This window comes from Benincasa hispida, chromosome 6 (genome assembly GCF_027475165.1).
Source record: "Benincasa hispida cultivar pf3 chromosome 6, pf3_genome.v1.1, whole genome shotgun sequence".
Lineage (NCBI taxonomy): Eukaryota > Viridiplantae > Streptophyta > Magnoliopsida > Cucurbitales > Cucurbitaceae > Benincasa > Benincasa hispida.
In genome coordinates this window covers 1,309,164-1,328,603 of record NC_143483.1, presented here as the reverse complement: position 1 = coordinate 1,328,603, position 19,440 = coordinate 1,309,164, and the positions used below count along the sequence as shown (strand labels likewise).

At 36.5% G+C, this 19,440-nt stretch overlaps 1 long non-coding RNA gene across 1 annotated transcript; it reads left to right on the top strand.

Moving 5' to 3' along the window:
* The first annotated feature begins 5,177 nt into the window (after positions 1-5,177).
* On the top strand, positions 5,178-19,118 carry LOC150035328 (uncharacterized). The gene is made up of 2 exons (XR_016530035.1): positions 5,178-10,620; positions 18,908-19,118. It is a non-coding gene; the product is annotated as an uncharacterized LOC150035328 (long non-coding RNA).
* Positions 19,119-19,440: the final 322 nt, after the last annotated feature.

Here is a 19,440-nt window from a genome sequence, read left to right as displayed (position 1 = left end):
CAAAAATACCATTTGATCAGGGAGATTATGCATCGCTGTGATGTGATAGTCATGAAGATTGCATCGGAGCACAACGTTGCTGATCCCTTTACAAAGGCCCTCACGGCTAAAGTGTTCGAGGGTCACTTGGAGAGTCTGGGTCTGTAGGACATGTTGCATCTTGTCTAGGGCAAGGGGGAGATGATACTGGGGTATGCCCTAATTTATTATATATTGTATATATTTTATATTGTATTGTACATTTGTCTCTCGAGTCATTAGGACAAGTGGGAGATTGTTGGGATTGGTATCCTAATTCTCCCCGAGTCTCATTGTTTATAATGATACACATCGTTTGATGAATAAAATAATTGTTATTTCATTCTGGTATTTACTCATATCCAATAAACAAAGCTCCATGGTTATCTTATGTAAACTTAAGCATGTATATGAGATATACAAGTGGATCATGCCTTAAGTGATAACCTAAATATGTTTGTAGTATAAGGATTAAGGTGGGATACTTGATCCTGGTGATACTATGGATACGACCCGCTTTGTAGAGGTTTGCAAGTGTTGTAAACTATTACAGATGGTAGATCCTGACCATTCATGTAGAGAAATGCGAACGGGGGTGTCCTATACAAAGAGTTTGTATAAGACCGGACCACGAGATGATTAGACTATATATAACGCCGTTGATACTAGAGACTTACATCTTACCTAAATTACCATAGGTGACATGACTTCAATCCTGAGTGTTTTGGAAAATTTTGCCTTTGAAGGTGGTCTTTTGATTAATATGGGTGAGAGTGGCCAGATTGACAACTCAACATGCCTACCTTTTTGAGAACTTATCTGATTTGGGAGTTGGAAACTCATTTACACAAGATGGAATTCACTCCTTCCTCGAAGCAGGGGTAAGTAGATAGATTGCTTCTTTAAGGGCTAATTTTGGGGCTTGAAAATAGTGGCCACAGCTTCTCTTTGGAAGTGAGGACTCAGTCATAGTAGGACTATGACTTATGTTCATTAGAGGATTCAATGGTACTTAAGGAGTTAGATGTAACTACAGGGGCGTAACGGTTATTGGCCGAGCTGTACTTATGAGGGATCTATGAAGGGTTGTCGCACTGTTGATTGGTTAAGATGGACACATAATATATCTATGGTAAGGAAAGTTCAACTGTCGGTTTTTAGTGGAGTGCCTGGTAGTTAACGGATGATGGATCCCATGACTAAAGAGTTTAGTCAGTTATTCATGTACCGTTGGAGCTTCGAGCTACAGTCCATAAGGTCCCCTTGGTAGCTCAATGGATTCAAGTTGAGGATTAGTTCTTGGTGTTGATTTGAAATGTTCAAATTGACAAGAGGTAATTCGATCATATATGATATGATCGTTACGATGTATGAGATACATCTAATAGGGGGTTAATGTAAATGAGATTTACATTAAGTACCATGGAATAGAAAAAGAGTTATGGTTTATATGTTTCATGAGATGAAATATTAAAACTATAGGTTATAAATATATTATGGTAAGTTAGTTATCATTTATATTTAGAATAAATAATTAATCTATTTTTCTCTAATAACCAATTGAGTGGGAGGTTATTGGTGGTTTCATGTTAACTGTGAAATAAAAGGAAAAATGTTTCCTAATTTTAGTAAGAAAAGAAATAAGATTTGGAAAATTGTGATTTTAAGTTTTCCACTCTTGGAAATTTCTCATGGAGAAGTTGTCAAGTAAATTAGATTTACTAAGCGACAACTTGGAGTTAGCTAAACGATCGTGGAATGTTCTTACACGATAGACACTCAGCTAGACGATGAGCAAAACGATCGCATAGCTTTTCTAAACTATTGGGCATCGACCTATATGATAGATTTTTCTATCTCCCACTTGCTCAACTGTTTACATGATTGTGGTTTCTCCGGTGATCAGATGCCCCTTTGCTGAGATGAGACATTCTCAACCATTAGGCAGAACCAACTCTTGGAACTGATCCTAACAACCACCATTTATTCGGTCAAAAACTGTTAACCTTTAACAATTCCGCGTAAGTGTGACCCCTCACTTTCGGTGCCAAAGTCCCGCCCTAATGAGCTCACCATAGGGAATTAACCTTATCCTCTTACAGAAGATGAAACAAAGAAACGTGCAAAACTGCCATCCTTTAGGGGGACACTTCCAGGGTACCTCGAGACGATGTGCAGTAACTTTATTCAATTAAACGAGGGAGACCGAGGGATATGCTGTCGCACTTCCCACTCCTACTTACTATGAACACTCTCTCCATTTACCTTGATATTGACCTACCCAAACACCATCCGTTGGGGGGACACGCCAAAGGTGCCTCGAGGCTGAGGGTAGATCTCACGGTGTGGACTATTTAGAAGAAATGTGAAAGGTTTAAGTGAAGCATCTTATATCCCAAGTACCTCCCGCTAAATGTTCTACCTAGGGATTCATTAACCTAGACAATCTGGCTACTGATTTTAGTCTAAGTCGTCTTTTTAAGTCCCGTTCATAAACAACTTTTGTCTATGAAATATGAACAAGTTCAAGTAGTCACATTTAAACACTTTAATGGACTGTCCTTAACTTGCATGCATGCATTAAATCTATCTAATTCACCTTACCAGGTAAGTTTCCAGGTAGGGGTGTTACGTTTCCATCAACTTAAAAACCTCAGCCTAAACAGAACCCGCCTTAGACAAAAGGTCCCTTATAGATAGATTTGCTACACTTTAACCTTTTATTAGTCAATTTAATCCTATTAAACTGATTAAAAGATTAAAGCCTTAGGGTTGCTAATCATATTAGAACCATGATCTTAGGTCTATGTGATTCAAGTTTTAAACATTTTAAAACCATGAATTAAACCTAAGTGAGAATGCATGTCTTTCTTATTGCTTTTAGTTCTAATTTCTCTTTAACTTTTAAAAAGAAACAACTAAAATACATTACGCACAACCAGGTGTTTATAACGCTTATAAAGAAACCTATGTGTCATGCTTTATGCAATGTCCGGTCATTACTATACATAACTTTTATATATGCGTAATAACCAAGCAAACATGCTTTCCATTCACCCTTATACTATAATAATTATAATATAAAGATGATGTATGTCAATGCTTTTTACGCATGCATAAATATTACTTTTATATTATATGATGCATGAGCATGCTCTTACATAATTAAATCTTGCTTCTCTAAATTATAATATTTACAATAAAGAGATGATGCATGACCAATGCATAACCTAAGGTGGGATTTACTATATGTGCCTACCATATGACATATAAAAACCATACATCGCATGTAATAAACCAAGGATTAATGGATCGGGATGAGCCTTTACAAAAAACCGAAATGAAATAACTCTATCTATTACATTTTCCATCGAGAAAACTGGTTCACAGGAGAACCGGGTCTTGAACCGCCAAGAGAACTCCAACGTTTAGTAAACGCCGAAGGTAAACGATCACCCAACGCACACTAGACGATAGGCGCAATAGCTAAACGATCGCTTAGACGACAACGAGGCTGCAAAGCCTGATCGGAAGGAAATCGAACTCGAGATTTCCATAAGCAGAGGAAATAAGAACATTCCAAATTACAATCATGAATGACCAATATAAATTATAGTTGTATAGAAACAAGCGGTTATACAATTAATACATAAATTATAGCATGAAAACTCAAATGAACAAAGAGAAAACTCTACGAACATTTAAAGATGCGTCTCTATGCTCGTTTGCGCATGACCGCTCGAACAATAGCAACCTCGAACGCTTGATCTACACTACCGCAACACAACACGAACTCTTCACACTCATCTTCAGCGATTGCCTCGGTCACAAATTCCTCAACAACACAAATAGCCTCCACAGAACCTCGACGGTGTCGAGTTGAGTATGACGCCACCAACAAGGCTACCTTAGTATTCTCGGTGTGAGAATCCAGAGGGTGGGCTCTATTTGGACTTGGAATGAGGCAGACGAAGGAGGAAACACCGATCGTGTACACAACTGGGCAAGTGGGAGATGGCAGAGACTTATTGTATAGGTCAATGCCCAATTGTTTAGCTAAAACTATGCAATCGTCTAGAAAAAGCTATGCGATTGTTTAGCTCGGCCTGTCGCCTACAGACACTACACAATCATTTACTTTGGGCAAGCGATCGTTTAGTAAATACTGTACGATCGCTTAACTCACCACTGCACGATCGTTTAGCTCGCCCTAGCTGTCGTTTAGTAAATCTATATTTACTTGACAACTCCGTGAGATCCTTTTGTCGAGAGAAAAAACCAATTTTCAACCTTTTGTAAAACTTACTAAAATTAGGAAAATCATTTTCCTTTTATCTCACGGTTACCATGAAAATCCAATAACCACCCACTCAATTGGTTATTAAAGAAAAAGAATTAATTATCCAATAATTAATATTATTATAAATATAAATGATAACCAACTTATCATACTATATTTATAACCTATAGTTTTAATATTTCATGTTACTTAATGTAAATCTCATGTACATCAATCCTCCACTAGGTGTATCTCATACTTCATACCGATTATATCATATATAATCAAAATACCTCTTGTCAATTTGAACACTTCAAATCAACACAAAGAACTGATCCTCAACTGAATCCATTGAGCTACCAAGAGGATTTTATGGACCTGTAGCTCGAAGCTCCAACGGTACGTGAATAATTGACTAAACTCTTTAGCTACAAGATCCACTATTCATTAACTGCCATGCACTCCACTAAAGATCGACAGTTGAACTTTCCTTACAACAGATATATTATGTGTCCATCTTAACCACTCAGTAGTGCGACAACCCTTCACAGATCGCTCGTAAGTACAGTTGGGCCAATAATCATTATACCCTTATAGTTATATCTGTCTTCTTAAGTACCACTGATTCTTCTAATGAACATAAGACAAGTCCCAAATCACTGCTTTGGGAACGTAAGTACCTACTATGACTGAGTCCTCACTTCCAAAGAGAAGTTGTGGCCACTATTTTCAAGCCCCATAATTAGCCCTTAAGGGAGAAATCTATCTACTTACCCCTGCTTTGAGGAAGGAGTGAATTTTATCTTGTGTAATTGAGTTTCCAGCTCCCAAATCAGACAAGTCCCCAAAAAGGTAGGCATGTTGAGTTGGCAATCTGGCCACTCTCACCCATACTAATTTTGATCGCCCTCAAAGGCAGGAGTTCCCAAAACACTCAGGATTGAGGTCGTGTCACCTATGATCGTTTAGGTGAGATGTAAGTCTCTAGTATCAACGACTTTATATATAGAGTCTAGTCACCTCGTGGTCCAAGTCTTATATAAACTCTTTGTATAGGACACCTCCGCTCACACGTCTCTACATGAATGGTCAAGATCAACCATCTGTAGTAACCAAGAAGTGTCACCAGGATCAGGTATCCCACCTTAATCCTTATATTACAGACCTATTTAGGTTATCACTTAAGGCATGATCCACTTGTATATCACATATACATACTTAAGTTCACATAAGATAACCAAGAAGCTTTGTTTATTGGATATGAGTAAATGCCAGAATTAAATAACACTTATTTTATTCATTAAACAATGTATATCTTTACAAAACAACGAGACTTCGGGAGAATTAGGACACCAATCCCAACATGATTGTCTAGGCGAGCGCTTAATGAGGCAAAAGGTAAACGATTTACCGTGCATTGCTAAGCGATCGTTTAGTCAGTAACTAAGTGATGAAGCTTGCTGAGCTAAACGATCCTCTACTGCACGCGCGCGTTAAATGATATGTGAGCATTTTCTCGTCTACATGATACGATACTCAGTGATCGCTTACCCCATCATCTACACGACCCGATCAACCCTTGATCGTCTTCTTCCTCGAAGAATAACAACTCTTACTCTGATGTTCTTCATGAATGACTCAAGACTCAAACTGACTTTGAATTACAGACTCGATAACGATTAATAATGCCCAAAACCATTGGGGCCTTTACAATCAATCGAAAATGTAAAAGAATTAAATCAAATCAAGGTTAACATCCCAGAAAACTCCATTAATCCGCACATCCACAGCAATTTAACAATTAAATAGAGCAAATATGCACCCACCATTAATATGTATGCAATTCGTTGCAACAATGAAATTGGAATATCAAAACCTGACTCTGATACCAATTGAAGGAATTTTTAATGAAGAGCATCCATGAGCGCGTTTGGATCTTTCCGATTTCATTGTGACCCAAATACCACATACACATTCTAACAAATAATTATGCAATTTACATTAATTAACGACATGCTTTGATAAATAAAAAAACAAGGGATTGAGTTCTCATACCAGTTGAAGACTCTCTTCACTTTCGAACTCAACATAGCGGAAGAACCTCTATGTTCTCTATCGCCCAGCAAAACAGTAGCCTATGGAAGCACGATCGTCTACACGAACGGCAACAACACGAACAAGCACGAGCAAGCAAGAGCGAGGACAACACTACCACTTAAAGCCCTTAGTATTCTCGGAGTGAGAATCCAAAGAGTGATCTTTGTTGAATTTGGTAGAGGTCGAAGGAACAGGCTGATTGTGTAAACGACAAGAAATTGGGAGAGAAAGCTATCATATAACGGGGTTTCTTATCGTTTAGATAAAGCTACACGATCGTGTAGGTTTTACTAAGCAATCATCTAACAATAGATAAACGATCATTTAGAAAACACGGCACGCTAGGCGATCGTTTAGTGAAGCTAAGCGATCGTTTAAAGAAAAATGTGCGATTGTTTAGACGCGGGTGTGCGATTGTTTAAGAGATGAAGCTCTATCGTATAGGCTCTCAGCTAAGTGATGACTGGAAATTAGGTGTCAATTACTCGACAACTAAAATCCCTTGGACACAATATGCGATGCATATTCTTAAAATATGCGTTGATTATCTTACGTCGTGGTCATGCATTGGAGTGGCTATGCCTTACAAATGTATGCGATGATCATGCGTCCTGTCATAAGTTTTCTTACGCTCACGCCAAGTATAACATGAACACAAGTTTCTCAGGTGATCCGAGGTTGAACTCAGGGACTTGTAGCTAGACGTATGCGGTAATGTGCATGCGGCGGTTAAATAAAAGAATGATGGAGGGGTTGCTAAGCTAATGCTACTCCTATTCCTAACTAATAGACAACGCAATATGAATATGAATGAGAGGTAGAGACACGACAACTCTTGACATGAAATAAATGAATGGGAAAAATAGATAAAACGTGGAGATGATTTCATTGCAACCCTTAAGAGTGATCGCAAGGGCAACCTTAGTCAATGCAAGCCATGCAATCATGCTATACACATTAAAAGCTTAAATCTAGGACGTATGCGGTGGGTATGTATAAGTGTCGAGATGACCGCATACAACCACCATATCCTACTTCTTGGATGCATGCAATATCCTATCCGTAGGGTGCATATGCTATGTGACAGTAAACGAAGCTTATCTCTAAGTTCTCCATTCTTGCCTATGTGTTCCAATCTGCTCTCTCGAGTCTTAGATTTAGGTTTTAGACTACTCTCCCAAGTATGCCTAAATGATGAATGAAGCGCTCATAGGACAAGGTAACCGCATGAACTTTGTTGACCTAAGATTGTTCCTATCTCTAGTGAACAATGACTTACATTGCTTAATGCGATCAACCACGTACCTTCCCAGGCAGTTGGTTGTTGCTGACTTTACTCGTAGAAAAGTAATGCGTTAGCCTATAGACAGGCATTGCCACAACATCACACTAAGCAAATAAGGTTTTCTCACATACTCGCACAACGCACACCTCTCGGTGGTTTGCTACATGCTTCATATCCCTAATCCACATGACTAAGTATGCGATACTCAAGCAATCTCACTAAGTGATGCAATAAAGGTAAAGATGCTAAGTAAAGAAGATGAAGATGGAATCGAAGGAAATATAGAAATGTATTGAACATAAAATGTATTAATTCCTTAATTCCAAAATGTAGTACAATACAAGATAAGGAAAAGAAGGGAAAATGGAATGACCGGCTGAAAGCAAAGACTTGCTTCCAATGAATGTACGTCAAGGCTGTTAGTGGTGCCATTAATGGGCGGTGGAGCTGACTCTCTCGAGATCTAGCTCCGGTTAAAGGCTCCGATTATCATTCGGAATGGATGAAGAAGGTGAAGAACTCTCAAGCGTCTTCTTACGCATTTGTCTGATTCGCAGGGAAAACCTTGGGTTGCAGGGGTAATCCCCAAACAAGTTGGAATTTTTGCTCATCGGCTTCTTTATATAGAGCCTGGATCGCCAACAACATTAGTGGACTGCTCTGATTTTGACATTCGGTGCGTTTAGTTCTTTCTGAACTTCTGCTGCTAACGGCGTGGTAGGTAAAATGTCAACAACATCTTTTGATTTTCTCGAGGTAGATGCGTTGATGCGTTCGTTCCAGCAACCTTGCGTTGATCCCATTAGTATGTGTTATCGTGTAGCCACAATCATGCAGTGACCGCATTTACTTAATACCGCAACTCTACACGATGACCACAATCGCATGACGAGCGAAACTCCCATTGCGATGGACGCATGCGGCTGATTACCACAACATCCATGCGTTGATCGAATGCATTCGTCTTTGTGATGGAGAGTTTCTCCGCATGCGGTGGTCCGATTTCCACGTTTGCGTCCACTTCCTGCATTAGCTACAAAAATAGAACATTAAACGCATAATAACGGTTTAGCCGAGATTCATCATGCTGAACGATGCAAGCTTACTTTCTTATGAATTCCTAGTATTTTTCTGCATATTCTACTTAACAACCTTCATAATTCTAAGTAAAAGGCCTAAGATGACATGCATTTCTGCATGTCATCACTAAGCGATTAAGACGTTTTCACATCGATTGCGATTTTTTCGAACTCTTGCAAAATGAAACAAATTTTCATTTTATTCTTTAGTTACAATAACCGAATACTGAATTTTCCACTAACGCACGATCGAGGAGAAGATTTCGGCCAATTATCACATAATTAACCAATTTAATTAATAAATAAATATAATCATATTATGTTCTTACCCTATAGTTTGATATCATATATCTACTATAGTAAGTTCTCCTCCACTTGATATAAATCATATTTGTATCTAATTTCCTCCAAAATAATGTATCTCAGACATTTAGTCAATTATATCATATATAATTAACCAGTTCAATTATACCATATATAATCGAACTCCCTCTTATCAATTTGAACATTTCAAACTAACCAAAAAACTGATTCTCGAATTTATCCAAGCTACCTAGGGGACCTTATGGACCTGTGGCTTAAAGCTCCAACAGTACATGAATAGCTGACTAAACTCTTTAGCCACGAGATCCACCATCCGTTAACTGTCAGGCATTCCACTAAAGACCAACAGTTGAACTCTTCTTACCACAAATATATTTCTGTGTCCAACAGATATAACCAATCATGAGTACAATGACCCTTCACAGATGCTCGTAAGTATAATTGGGCCAATTTACCATTTTGCCCGTGTAGTTGCATCTCACTCCTTAAGTACCACTGATTCCTCTAATGAACAATACAACATAGTCCAACTATGTGTGAACACCTCTGGGTCAAGAGAAGGTGTGTGGCGCCACATCGTTCAAGCCCTGGAATTAGGCCTTAAGGGAGCTATCTATCTACATGCCCCTACTTCGGGGAAGGAGTGAATTTCATCTTGTGTAGCTGAGTTCCCAGCTCCCAAATCAGAAGAACCCCCAAAATGGTAGTTTTGAATCGGCGACCTGGCCACTTGCACCCATACAAATCAAAGGACCACCCTTAATGGCAGGAGTTCCTAACTCACTCAGGATTGAGGTCATGTTACCTTTGGTCATCCTAATAAAGTGAAGTCTCTGTCATGAACGGTGTTATATAACGAGACGTTAACACTTCGTGGTCAGGTCTTATACAAACTCTTTGTATAGGACGCCCCCGTTCGCATGTCCCCTATATGAATGATCAGGATCAGACCATTTGTGACAAGTCACAACACTTGTGACCATTCCACAAAGAGGGTCGCATCTGTAGCATTACCAGGATAAGGTTTTCCTCCTATATCCATATTCTACATACCATTTTGGTTATCACTTTAGACATGATCCACTTATATGTCACCACATACATGCTTAAGTTACATACAGATAATTAGGGATTTTATGTTTATTGGTTTGTGGTAAAGCAAATAAAACATACAACTGAGCAAAATCAAGATGTGAAGTAAATATCATATATTATACAACACAAGCATTCGTACAAACTGTTTACAAACTACAGGACACGAGACTTTAGGGTATCAACCCCAATAAGCCCATCCTCTGGATTCTCACACCGAGAATACCAAGGTAACCTTTTTGGTGGTATCATATTCAACTCGACACTATCGAGGTTTTGTGGAGGCCGTTCGTGGAGTTTAGGGTGTTCGTGACCTTGGCGATCGCTTTGTTCGAGTGCGCGGTGATCGTGCAGTGTAGCGGTCGTGTTGGACTAGCGTTCGTGTGGTTCTGTGTTGCTGTGATCGAGCGTTCGTGATCAAGGAACTTAAAGATGAGTCTACAAAGGTTTGTTGATTCTTCCCTTGATCTGTAATAAAGCATGTTGTAATTTCTATTTTATGCATAATCGCATGTTTCCGTTTGTGATTGTAATTGTAAAGTTCATATACGATTGAAATTTGGAAAGATCCTTCCGCTACTCATGGAAATCCTTGTGTTTGATTTCCTTCAGTATGTTGCCCTAGACAAAGCCTGAATGGTTAGTGTATGCTAATAGGGAAAGCTAAGTCTATAAGACAAAGCTAAGTGTGATGTTTATGTGAAGGACTCCTAGTAAAGTATGCTTAGCTGAATACCTCGAAGTGGTAACCGAGCTTAGAGACGGTTGATGATAGGATCCTAGCTACGTACACGTAGGGCCAGTGGGACTAAAAAGGTGATGGACAGAAGAGCCACAACCCAGGAGAAGAACTCAAGTTTCAGTAAAACTTGTTAATGAAGAATGCTATACATTGAGTTGGTTTCGCATTAGCAAGAACTTTGAAGAATGATAAACCATGCAATTCCAATGCTAATTGATGATAGGCTTATATGTTTTTAAGAAACTAAGTTTCATGAGATTGCTTTGTTGGATCGATATGGCAACCCTGGGGGGGGGGGGGGGGGGGGGGGAGGGAAATAGGGTTTAATTAAACTTTTTTTCTAAATTAACCCAATTAAACTAATTAATACACTTTTTATAAATAATAAGAAAAATTCAATTAATGCAACAAATAAGATGACAAAAATGTGATAATTTACTTCTATCAAATTTTAGAATATAAATAAGAATAAACTAAAACATACAATAAATTGCTTAAATTAATTGCAAAAATAAAAAGGAAAGAGTTAGAGAAGAAGACACCGTAATTTTTATAATGGTTCGGTCAAACTCGACCTACTCCACTCCCCAAGCGCCTCTTGGGAATTTGAATAAAATCTTTCCGACTCTTTCCACGGATTAGAGCCCAACCGTTACACCACCACTCCTTTTACAGGTTCAAGAGCAAACTTGATCCTTTTCACGATTTAGGATCAAACCGTTACAAATGTTGATTGAAGAACACAATACAACTCTCACTAGAGTGGATTTACAAGTTTAAGCACTCAACAAGTTTATCCTCACAATACAATAACACTCTCTCAAGAATAAGATGAAAAGAAAAAAAAAATTGGGAACTTAGAGAGAGCAACAATGGAACTTTTGAGTTTTGGAGGATTATGAAATGTAAAATTTGTTAGTTTAAAATTTGGAGAGGAAGATGGTTTATATAGAGATGGAAAAATTTTTAGAAACCACAATTAATTTGGACCATTGGATTTTGGAAAAGAAAAATCAATGGTGGAGATTTTAAACTAAACTAGTTGTTAGATACAAACAAAATATAATATTAAATTTCTTTTCTTTTGAAATTCATTTTCTTTTTAAAATTAATCCAAAAAATAAAAAAAACATACCATGTTTAAAAAACTAGCGGTTAGACACAAACATAAACTAATATTAAATTCATTTTCATTTTAATTCATTTTCTTTTTAAATTCATTCTCTTTAAAGTCAATCCAAAAATAAAAAACATGTCATATGTAAAAAACTAACCATTAGACACAAACATAAAATAATATTAAATTTATTTTCCTTTTAAATTTCTTTTAAATTTCATTTTTTTTTAATTTTAAATCAATCCAAAAATCAAAAGTCCATCGTCTTCGTTTTAGCTCCGATTTGAGTGATTCAAGAGGTGTTGGAATCGTTGTTCCGAGCTCTACACTATGGACATATTAAAACATTAAGATTTTCAGTAATTAAAAATTGAGTTTGTTATCATCAAAATATTGATTAATTAATTAATTAAAATTAATTAATTTGAAATTAAGTGCCAAAAAGCCAACAATCTCCCCCTTTTTGATGATGACAAACCATTCAAGAAAAATAGCTTGAAATACACGTAAACCATATGTAGCACATAATAAAATTCAACATATCACCATAAAGATCATTCTTGAAATTCACTCAAAAAAAAAAAAAAATTCTCCCCCTAATTAATACAATCAAAACAGATTTATAGCATATTTTTCTTAAACCTCTCCCCCTTTGGAATAATCAAAAAGAATAATTAAGATAAATTTAGAACTACTTAAATGTTTCCCTTAAAAACATGAACATAAATTTAGCACAACTCCCCCTAAGAATATTAACACATGTTTTCCATATCTCCCCCTATCAAAATGCCTTCTAAAAGATTTAACAAGTAAAATTATAAAATCAAGAGGCATCACAACGAATAATACCGAGCTCAAGCCTATTTTTGCAAAAGTTTTCTTCATTCAAAGGCTTGGTAAAAATATCCGCTAATTGATTATTAGAGCCTACAAATTCAAGAGTAATATTATCATTTTGCACATGCTCTCTAATAAAGTGATGCCTAATATCAATATGCTTAGTCCTAGAATGATGTATAGGATTTTTAGTCAAATTAATAGCACTAGTATTATCACAAAATATATGCACATTATCAAACTTTAATCCAAAGTCACAAAGAGTTTGTTTCATCCAAAGAATTTGAGCACAACAACTAGCAACTGCAATATATTCCACTTCGGTAATGGATAAGGCAACCAAATTTTGCTTTTTACTAAACCAAGAAACTAAGGAACTACCAAGAAATTGACAAGTCTCACTAGTACTCTTACGGTCAAGTAAACTATCTGCAAAATTCGCATCGGAATATCCTACCAAATTAAATTCAACATTTCTAGGATATCATAAGCCTAAATCAATAGTACCAAGCAAATATTTAAAAATTCTTTTAACAGCATGTAAATTTGATTCCTTAGGACAAGATTGAAATCTAGCACAAAGACATACACTAAACATAATATCGGTTCTACTAGCGGTTAAATAAAGTAAAGATCCAATCATACCTCTATAGGTTTTTATATCCACACACTTACCTTTTTCATCCTTGTCAAGCTTAGTAGATGTGTTCATAGGAGTTTTTGCAATTTTACCTTCATTGAATTTGAACCTTTTGAGCAAATCCCTTGTGTATTTTTCTTGACTTATGAAAATACCATCTTTGAGTTGTTTGATTTGGAGTCCAAGAAAGAAGCTAAGTTCTCCCATCATACTCATCTCAAATTCACTATGCATACACTTAGAAAATTCTTCACACAAAGATGGATTAGTAGAACCAAAAATAATATCATCCACATATATTTGTACTAAAAGCATATCATTTTATTTAGTCTTAATAAAAAGAGTAGTATCAATTTTACCCATTTTAAATCCATTCTCAAGCAAGAAATTACTAAGTCTATCATACCAAGCTCTTAGAGCTTGTTTTAAGCCATAAAAAGCCTTTTTTAACTTATAGACATGATTAGGAAAATCAAAACTTTCAAACCCCGGAGGTTGTTCTACATAAACTTCCTCCATGATATAACCATTTAAAAATGCACTTTTCACATCCATTTGATACAAAATGAAATTCTTATAAGAAGCAAAAACAAGCAACATTCTAATAGCTTCTAATCTAGCAACAGGTGCAAAATTTTCTTCATAATCTATTCCTTCCTCTTGACAATAACCTTGAGCTACAAGTCTAACTTTATTTCTAATGATATTTTCATTTTCATCCATTTTATTTCTAAAGACCCATTTAGTTCCAATTATAGAAGCATGAGAGGGCCTAGGGACTAACTCCCAAACTTTATTCCTTTCAAATTGATTTAATTATTCTTGCATAACTAAAATCCAAAAGTCATCATTTTCGACATCTTTAAAACTTTTTGGTTCAATTTGAGAAACAAAAGCAAGATTATTAAACATATTAAGAGAGGAACGAGTTTTCAAACCTTGTTCGGGATCACCAAGAATTAATTCTTTGGGATGGGAAGGAGCATACCTCCACTCTTTAGACATGGATGAAGAACCAATTCGTTCTTTTCGATTAAGCTCACCTCTTGCTTACTTGAAACAATTTCTTTGCCTTTGTCACTAACAAGTAAATCTCCAAAATTTCCTTCTAAGACATCACTATAAATAAGCTCGTTAGAAATAACATTGCAAGATTCATCAAATACTACATGCATAGATTCCTCAATTACTAGAGTTATTTTATTGAAAACTCTATAAGCTTTACTAGTAGAGGAATAGCCAAGGAAAATACCAACATCCATCTTAGAATCAAATTTTCCAAGTTTTTCTTTGTTATTCAAAATAAAACATTTGCAACAAAAAACTTTGAAATACCCAATATTTGGAATTTTGTTATGCCAAAGTTCATAAGGAGTTTTATCCAAAGAAGGTCTAATTAAAACTCTATTTAAAACATAACAAGCGGTGTTAACGGCTTCCGCCCAAAAGTATGTAGGTAAACCATACTCATGCAACATTGATCTAGCAAATTCTTGCAAAGTATGATTTTTTCTTTCAACTACACCATTTTGTTGAGGAGTTCTTGGAGCGGAGAAATTATGAGAAAAACCATTTTCTTCACAAAAAGTTTCAAAAGTATTGCTATCAAATTCTCCTCCATGATCACTCCTAATTTTAGAAATAAAAAAACCTTTTTCATTTTGAACTCTTTTTGCAAAACTAGAAAAGCTTTTCAAAGCATCATCCTTATGTTTTAGCATCAAAACCCAAGTAATTTGGAAAAGAAACAATGGAACTTTTGAGTTTTGGAGGATTATGAAATGCAAAATTTGTTAGTTTAAAATTTGGAGAGGAAGATGGTTTATATAGGGATGAAAATTTTTTAGAAACCACAATTAATTTGGACCATTGGATTTTGGAAAAGAAAAATCAATGGTAGAGATTTTAAACTAAACTAGTCGTTAGATACAAACAAAATATAATATTATTTTTTTTTTTAAAATTAATCCAAAAAATAAAAAAACATACCATGTGTCAAAAACTAGTCGTTAGACACAAACATAAACTAATATTAAATTCATTTTCCTTTTAATTCATTTTTTTTTATAAATTCATTCTCTTTAAAGTCAATCCAAAAATAAAAAACATACCATATGTAAAAACTAGCCGTTAGACACAAACATAAAATAATATTAAATTTATTTTCCTTTTAAATTTCTTTTAAATTTCAATTTTTTTATTTTAAATCAATCCAAAAATCAAAAGTCCATCATATGTTAATCTCTTAATGATCCACCATTCAACCAATATGCTGCCACATGTCTACATGCAAATGGTCTGGTTATGCCACGTTATCCAACACAGTATTTTCTCTATAGACTTGTTTCGGTCATATCGTCTTCGTTTTAGCTCCGATTTGAGTGATTCAAGAGGTGTTGGAATCGTTGTTCCGAGCTCTACGTTATAGATATATTAAAACACTAAGATTTTTAGTAATTAAAAATTGAGTTTGTTATCATCAAAACATTGATTAATTAATTAATTAAAATTAGTTAATTTGAGATTAAGGGCCAAAAAGCCAACATGCTTAGCATTTTCCTCGAGTATGTGAAGGATCTCATATCTAAGAGTTCCATGAGTGTGTTTGGATCGCTCCAATCTCACCGTGACCGAAATACAACATTATACATTCAACAGGTACAGTTATGCAAATAAACTCTAATTAACGGCATGCTATGAACAACAAAAACACAAGGGAAAGAGTGCCATACCAGTTGAAGATGTTCTTCACATTTCGGCACTCCAAGCAGTGGAACCCTCCAAGCGATCTACCAACGCCCAATGGAAACGTCAACTGCAGCAACATGAACAACCGCAACGGGGAGGACACCACCACTAAAGAGCCCCGGGTATTCTCAGAGTGAAAACCCAAAGTGTGGTCTTTGGTGAATTTGGTAGAGGAAGGAGGAACACGAATCGTGTAGGCAATAAGCAAGTGGGAGGAAAGAAAACGCTATCGCATAGTAGAAATGCTTATCGTTTAGGAGGAGCTACACGATCGTGTAGGATTTACTGAACGATCATTTAGGAAAAGGTACACGATCGTTTAGTAAAATCGGCACACTATACGATCGTTTAGAGAAGCTATCTGATTGTTAGGCGATAGTGTACGATCGTTTAACGCGAGGTGGACGATCGTTTAGGCGGAGAAGAGATATCGTATGGTCTCTCGAAAACACTTAAGCGATCGTTTTGCTTTCTACCAATGCGCGCTTCCGAATTCTCTTGGGCGATTGACGGATGATGCAAAAATGAAAACAATTTTCATTTTAACTCATCGGTTACAATAACCGACGCCGCCCACTAACCCACGTCCGAACGTGAATTTTGGCTTAATTATCATATAATTAACCAATTAATTAATTAATTAATATAATCATATTATATTTTTATCCTATAGTTTGATATCACATATCTACTATAGTATTTTCTCCTCTACTTGATATAAATCATATTTATATCTAATTTCCTCTAAAATAATGTATCTCATACATTCAGCCAATTATATCATATATAATTAACCAGTCCAATTATATCATATATAATCGAACTTCCTCTTGTCAATTTGAACATTTCAAATTAACCCAAATACTGGTTTTCAACTTTATCCAAGTTACCCAGGGGACCTAATGGACCTGTGGCTCGAAGCTCCAACGGTTCGTGAATAGCTGACTAAACTCTTTAGCCACGAGATCCACCATCCGTTAACTATCAGACATTCCACTAAAGACCAACAGCTGAACTTTTCTTACCACAGATATATTTTTGTATCCATCGGATATAACCAATCATGAGTACGATGACCTTTCACACGTAAGTACAGCTGGGCCAAATTATCGTTTTGCCCTTATAGTTACATCTCACTCCTTAAGTACCACCGATTCCTCTAATGAACAATACAACATAGTCCAGCTATGTGTGAATACCTCTCGAGCCAAGAGAAGGTGTGTGGCGCCACATCGTTCAAGCCCTGGAATCAGCCCTTAAGGGAGCTAATCTACCTACTTACCTCTACCTCGGGGAAGAAGTAAATTCCATCTTGTGTAGCTGAGTTCCTAGCTCCAAAATCAGACGAATCCCCAAAATGGTAGGTTTGAATCGGCGACTTGGCCATTCGCACCTATACAAATCAAAGGACCACCCTCAATGGCAAGAGTTCCCAACTCACTCAGGATTGAGGTCATATAATGAGACGCTTACACTTCGTGGTCAGGTCTTATACAAACTCTTTATATAGAACGCTCCCGCTCGAATGTCCCCAACATAAATGATTAGGATCAAACCATCTGTGATAAGTCACAACATTTGTGACCATTCCACAAAACGGGTCACATCCATAGCGTTACCAGAGATAACCAGATAACCAGAGATTTTATGTTTATTGGTTTGTGGTAAAGCAAATAAAACAAGTAACCGAGCAAAAATACAAGATGAAGTAAATTTCATATATTAACAACACAAGCGTTCGTACAAACTGTTTACAAACTACAGGACACGAGACTTTAGGGCATTAACCCCAACAGTATGTACTTGTTTTTATCGCATGCCAAGGTGATATGCTAGTATTATTTCAAATTAAGTATTGTACGTTGAAGCATGCGTTCTAAAGACTATAGCTAAGTTTCTACAAATGCTAAGCTAAAAGCTATGTTCTGAAAGTTTCATAATATTTATGATTTTAAAGCATGATATGTTTTAGTAAGCTGGATACTGAAAGAATGGAAGGTATCCAGGAAGTACCTAAGGTGTTGATGGTTCTTAGTAACTCCACGTGCACGTAGAAAGTTCTAAATGAGAGGCCGAAGTATAGGTCTCCTAGGCCATATTTCAGTATCCTGAGGCCAAAGTATGGGTCTCTCGGCCTGATACAGATGTTGGAAGCTTGAGTCATGAATGCTCGTTCTCAACTAAGTTTTAGGAAGTATTCACAGAATGTCATTATATTTTATGCTTCAAGTTTTATGGAAGTTGTTCGACGAGTTACAGGTAAAGACATAAGTAATGGTTAGAAATGACACACCTTGACTAAAGTTATAGTGAAAGTTGGGTCGGAGGGTCCCTCTCCCAACCAAGTTTTAGTTCAGTAAGGTTATGCTCAAAAGCGGACCAGAGGAGTCGCTCTCTTGTAAAGATGTTTAATGTAGATGCTGAGACTTAAGGGCCCCCAGAGCTGATGTCTATGATGCCTGTGTTATGTTTAGTTACGTGTAGAGAAGTTTATGTAAATACTTGCTTGACTAAATTCTCAGTTTTCAACTACGATTTTCAGTTAATGATTTCTTTGTTAAGCATGATTGATATGTATGTCTTTTATGTTTCAAAGATTAGTCACTCACTGGGCTTCTAGCTCACCTTGTTTAAATGTTTTCTCCACAGGTAACGGTCACTCCCCAGAAGATGACTCTGCTGTTGCTCTGCCACTCAAGACCAAATTGTTAGAAAGTCTAAGTATGGGTTATGTATAAAGTATGGGTTATGTTTCAAAGATTAGTCACTCACTGGGCGTCGAATAATTATCACCGATAAAGCTGAATGTACTTCGTGACCATTATCGACTGTCAACTTAATTTGGATCCGACTGTCACCAGCTTTCTGTCCCATTGCTCTTAATTATCCTTTCATCCGGATGCGCCCACCATGTTGCGCTGACCAAGTTGCGGTGATTCTTCTTGGGCAATTGTTTGCGAGCACGATCAACGCAAAGTCTTGCGGTGAAGTTGCGCTCGACCAATGTATTCCTATGATCGCACTCTCTGCATTGCATTAACACATATTCTGCACAAAAATATAAAGATCAATTGCTCTAATGCGTTGGACGCATGCGACCGCAATATTATAGAATTTATGCTTAATGGATGCAGTTTAACATATTTCATCAATATAATCCAACATTGTTTAAGAACTTAGTG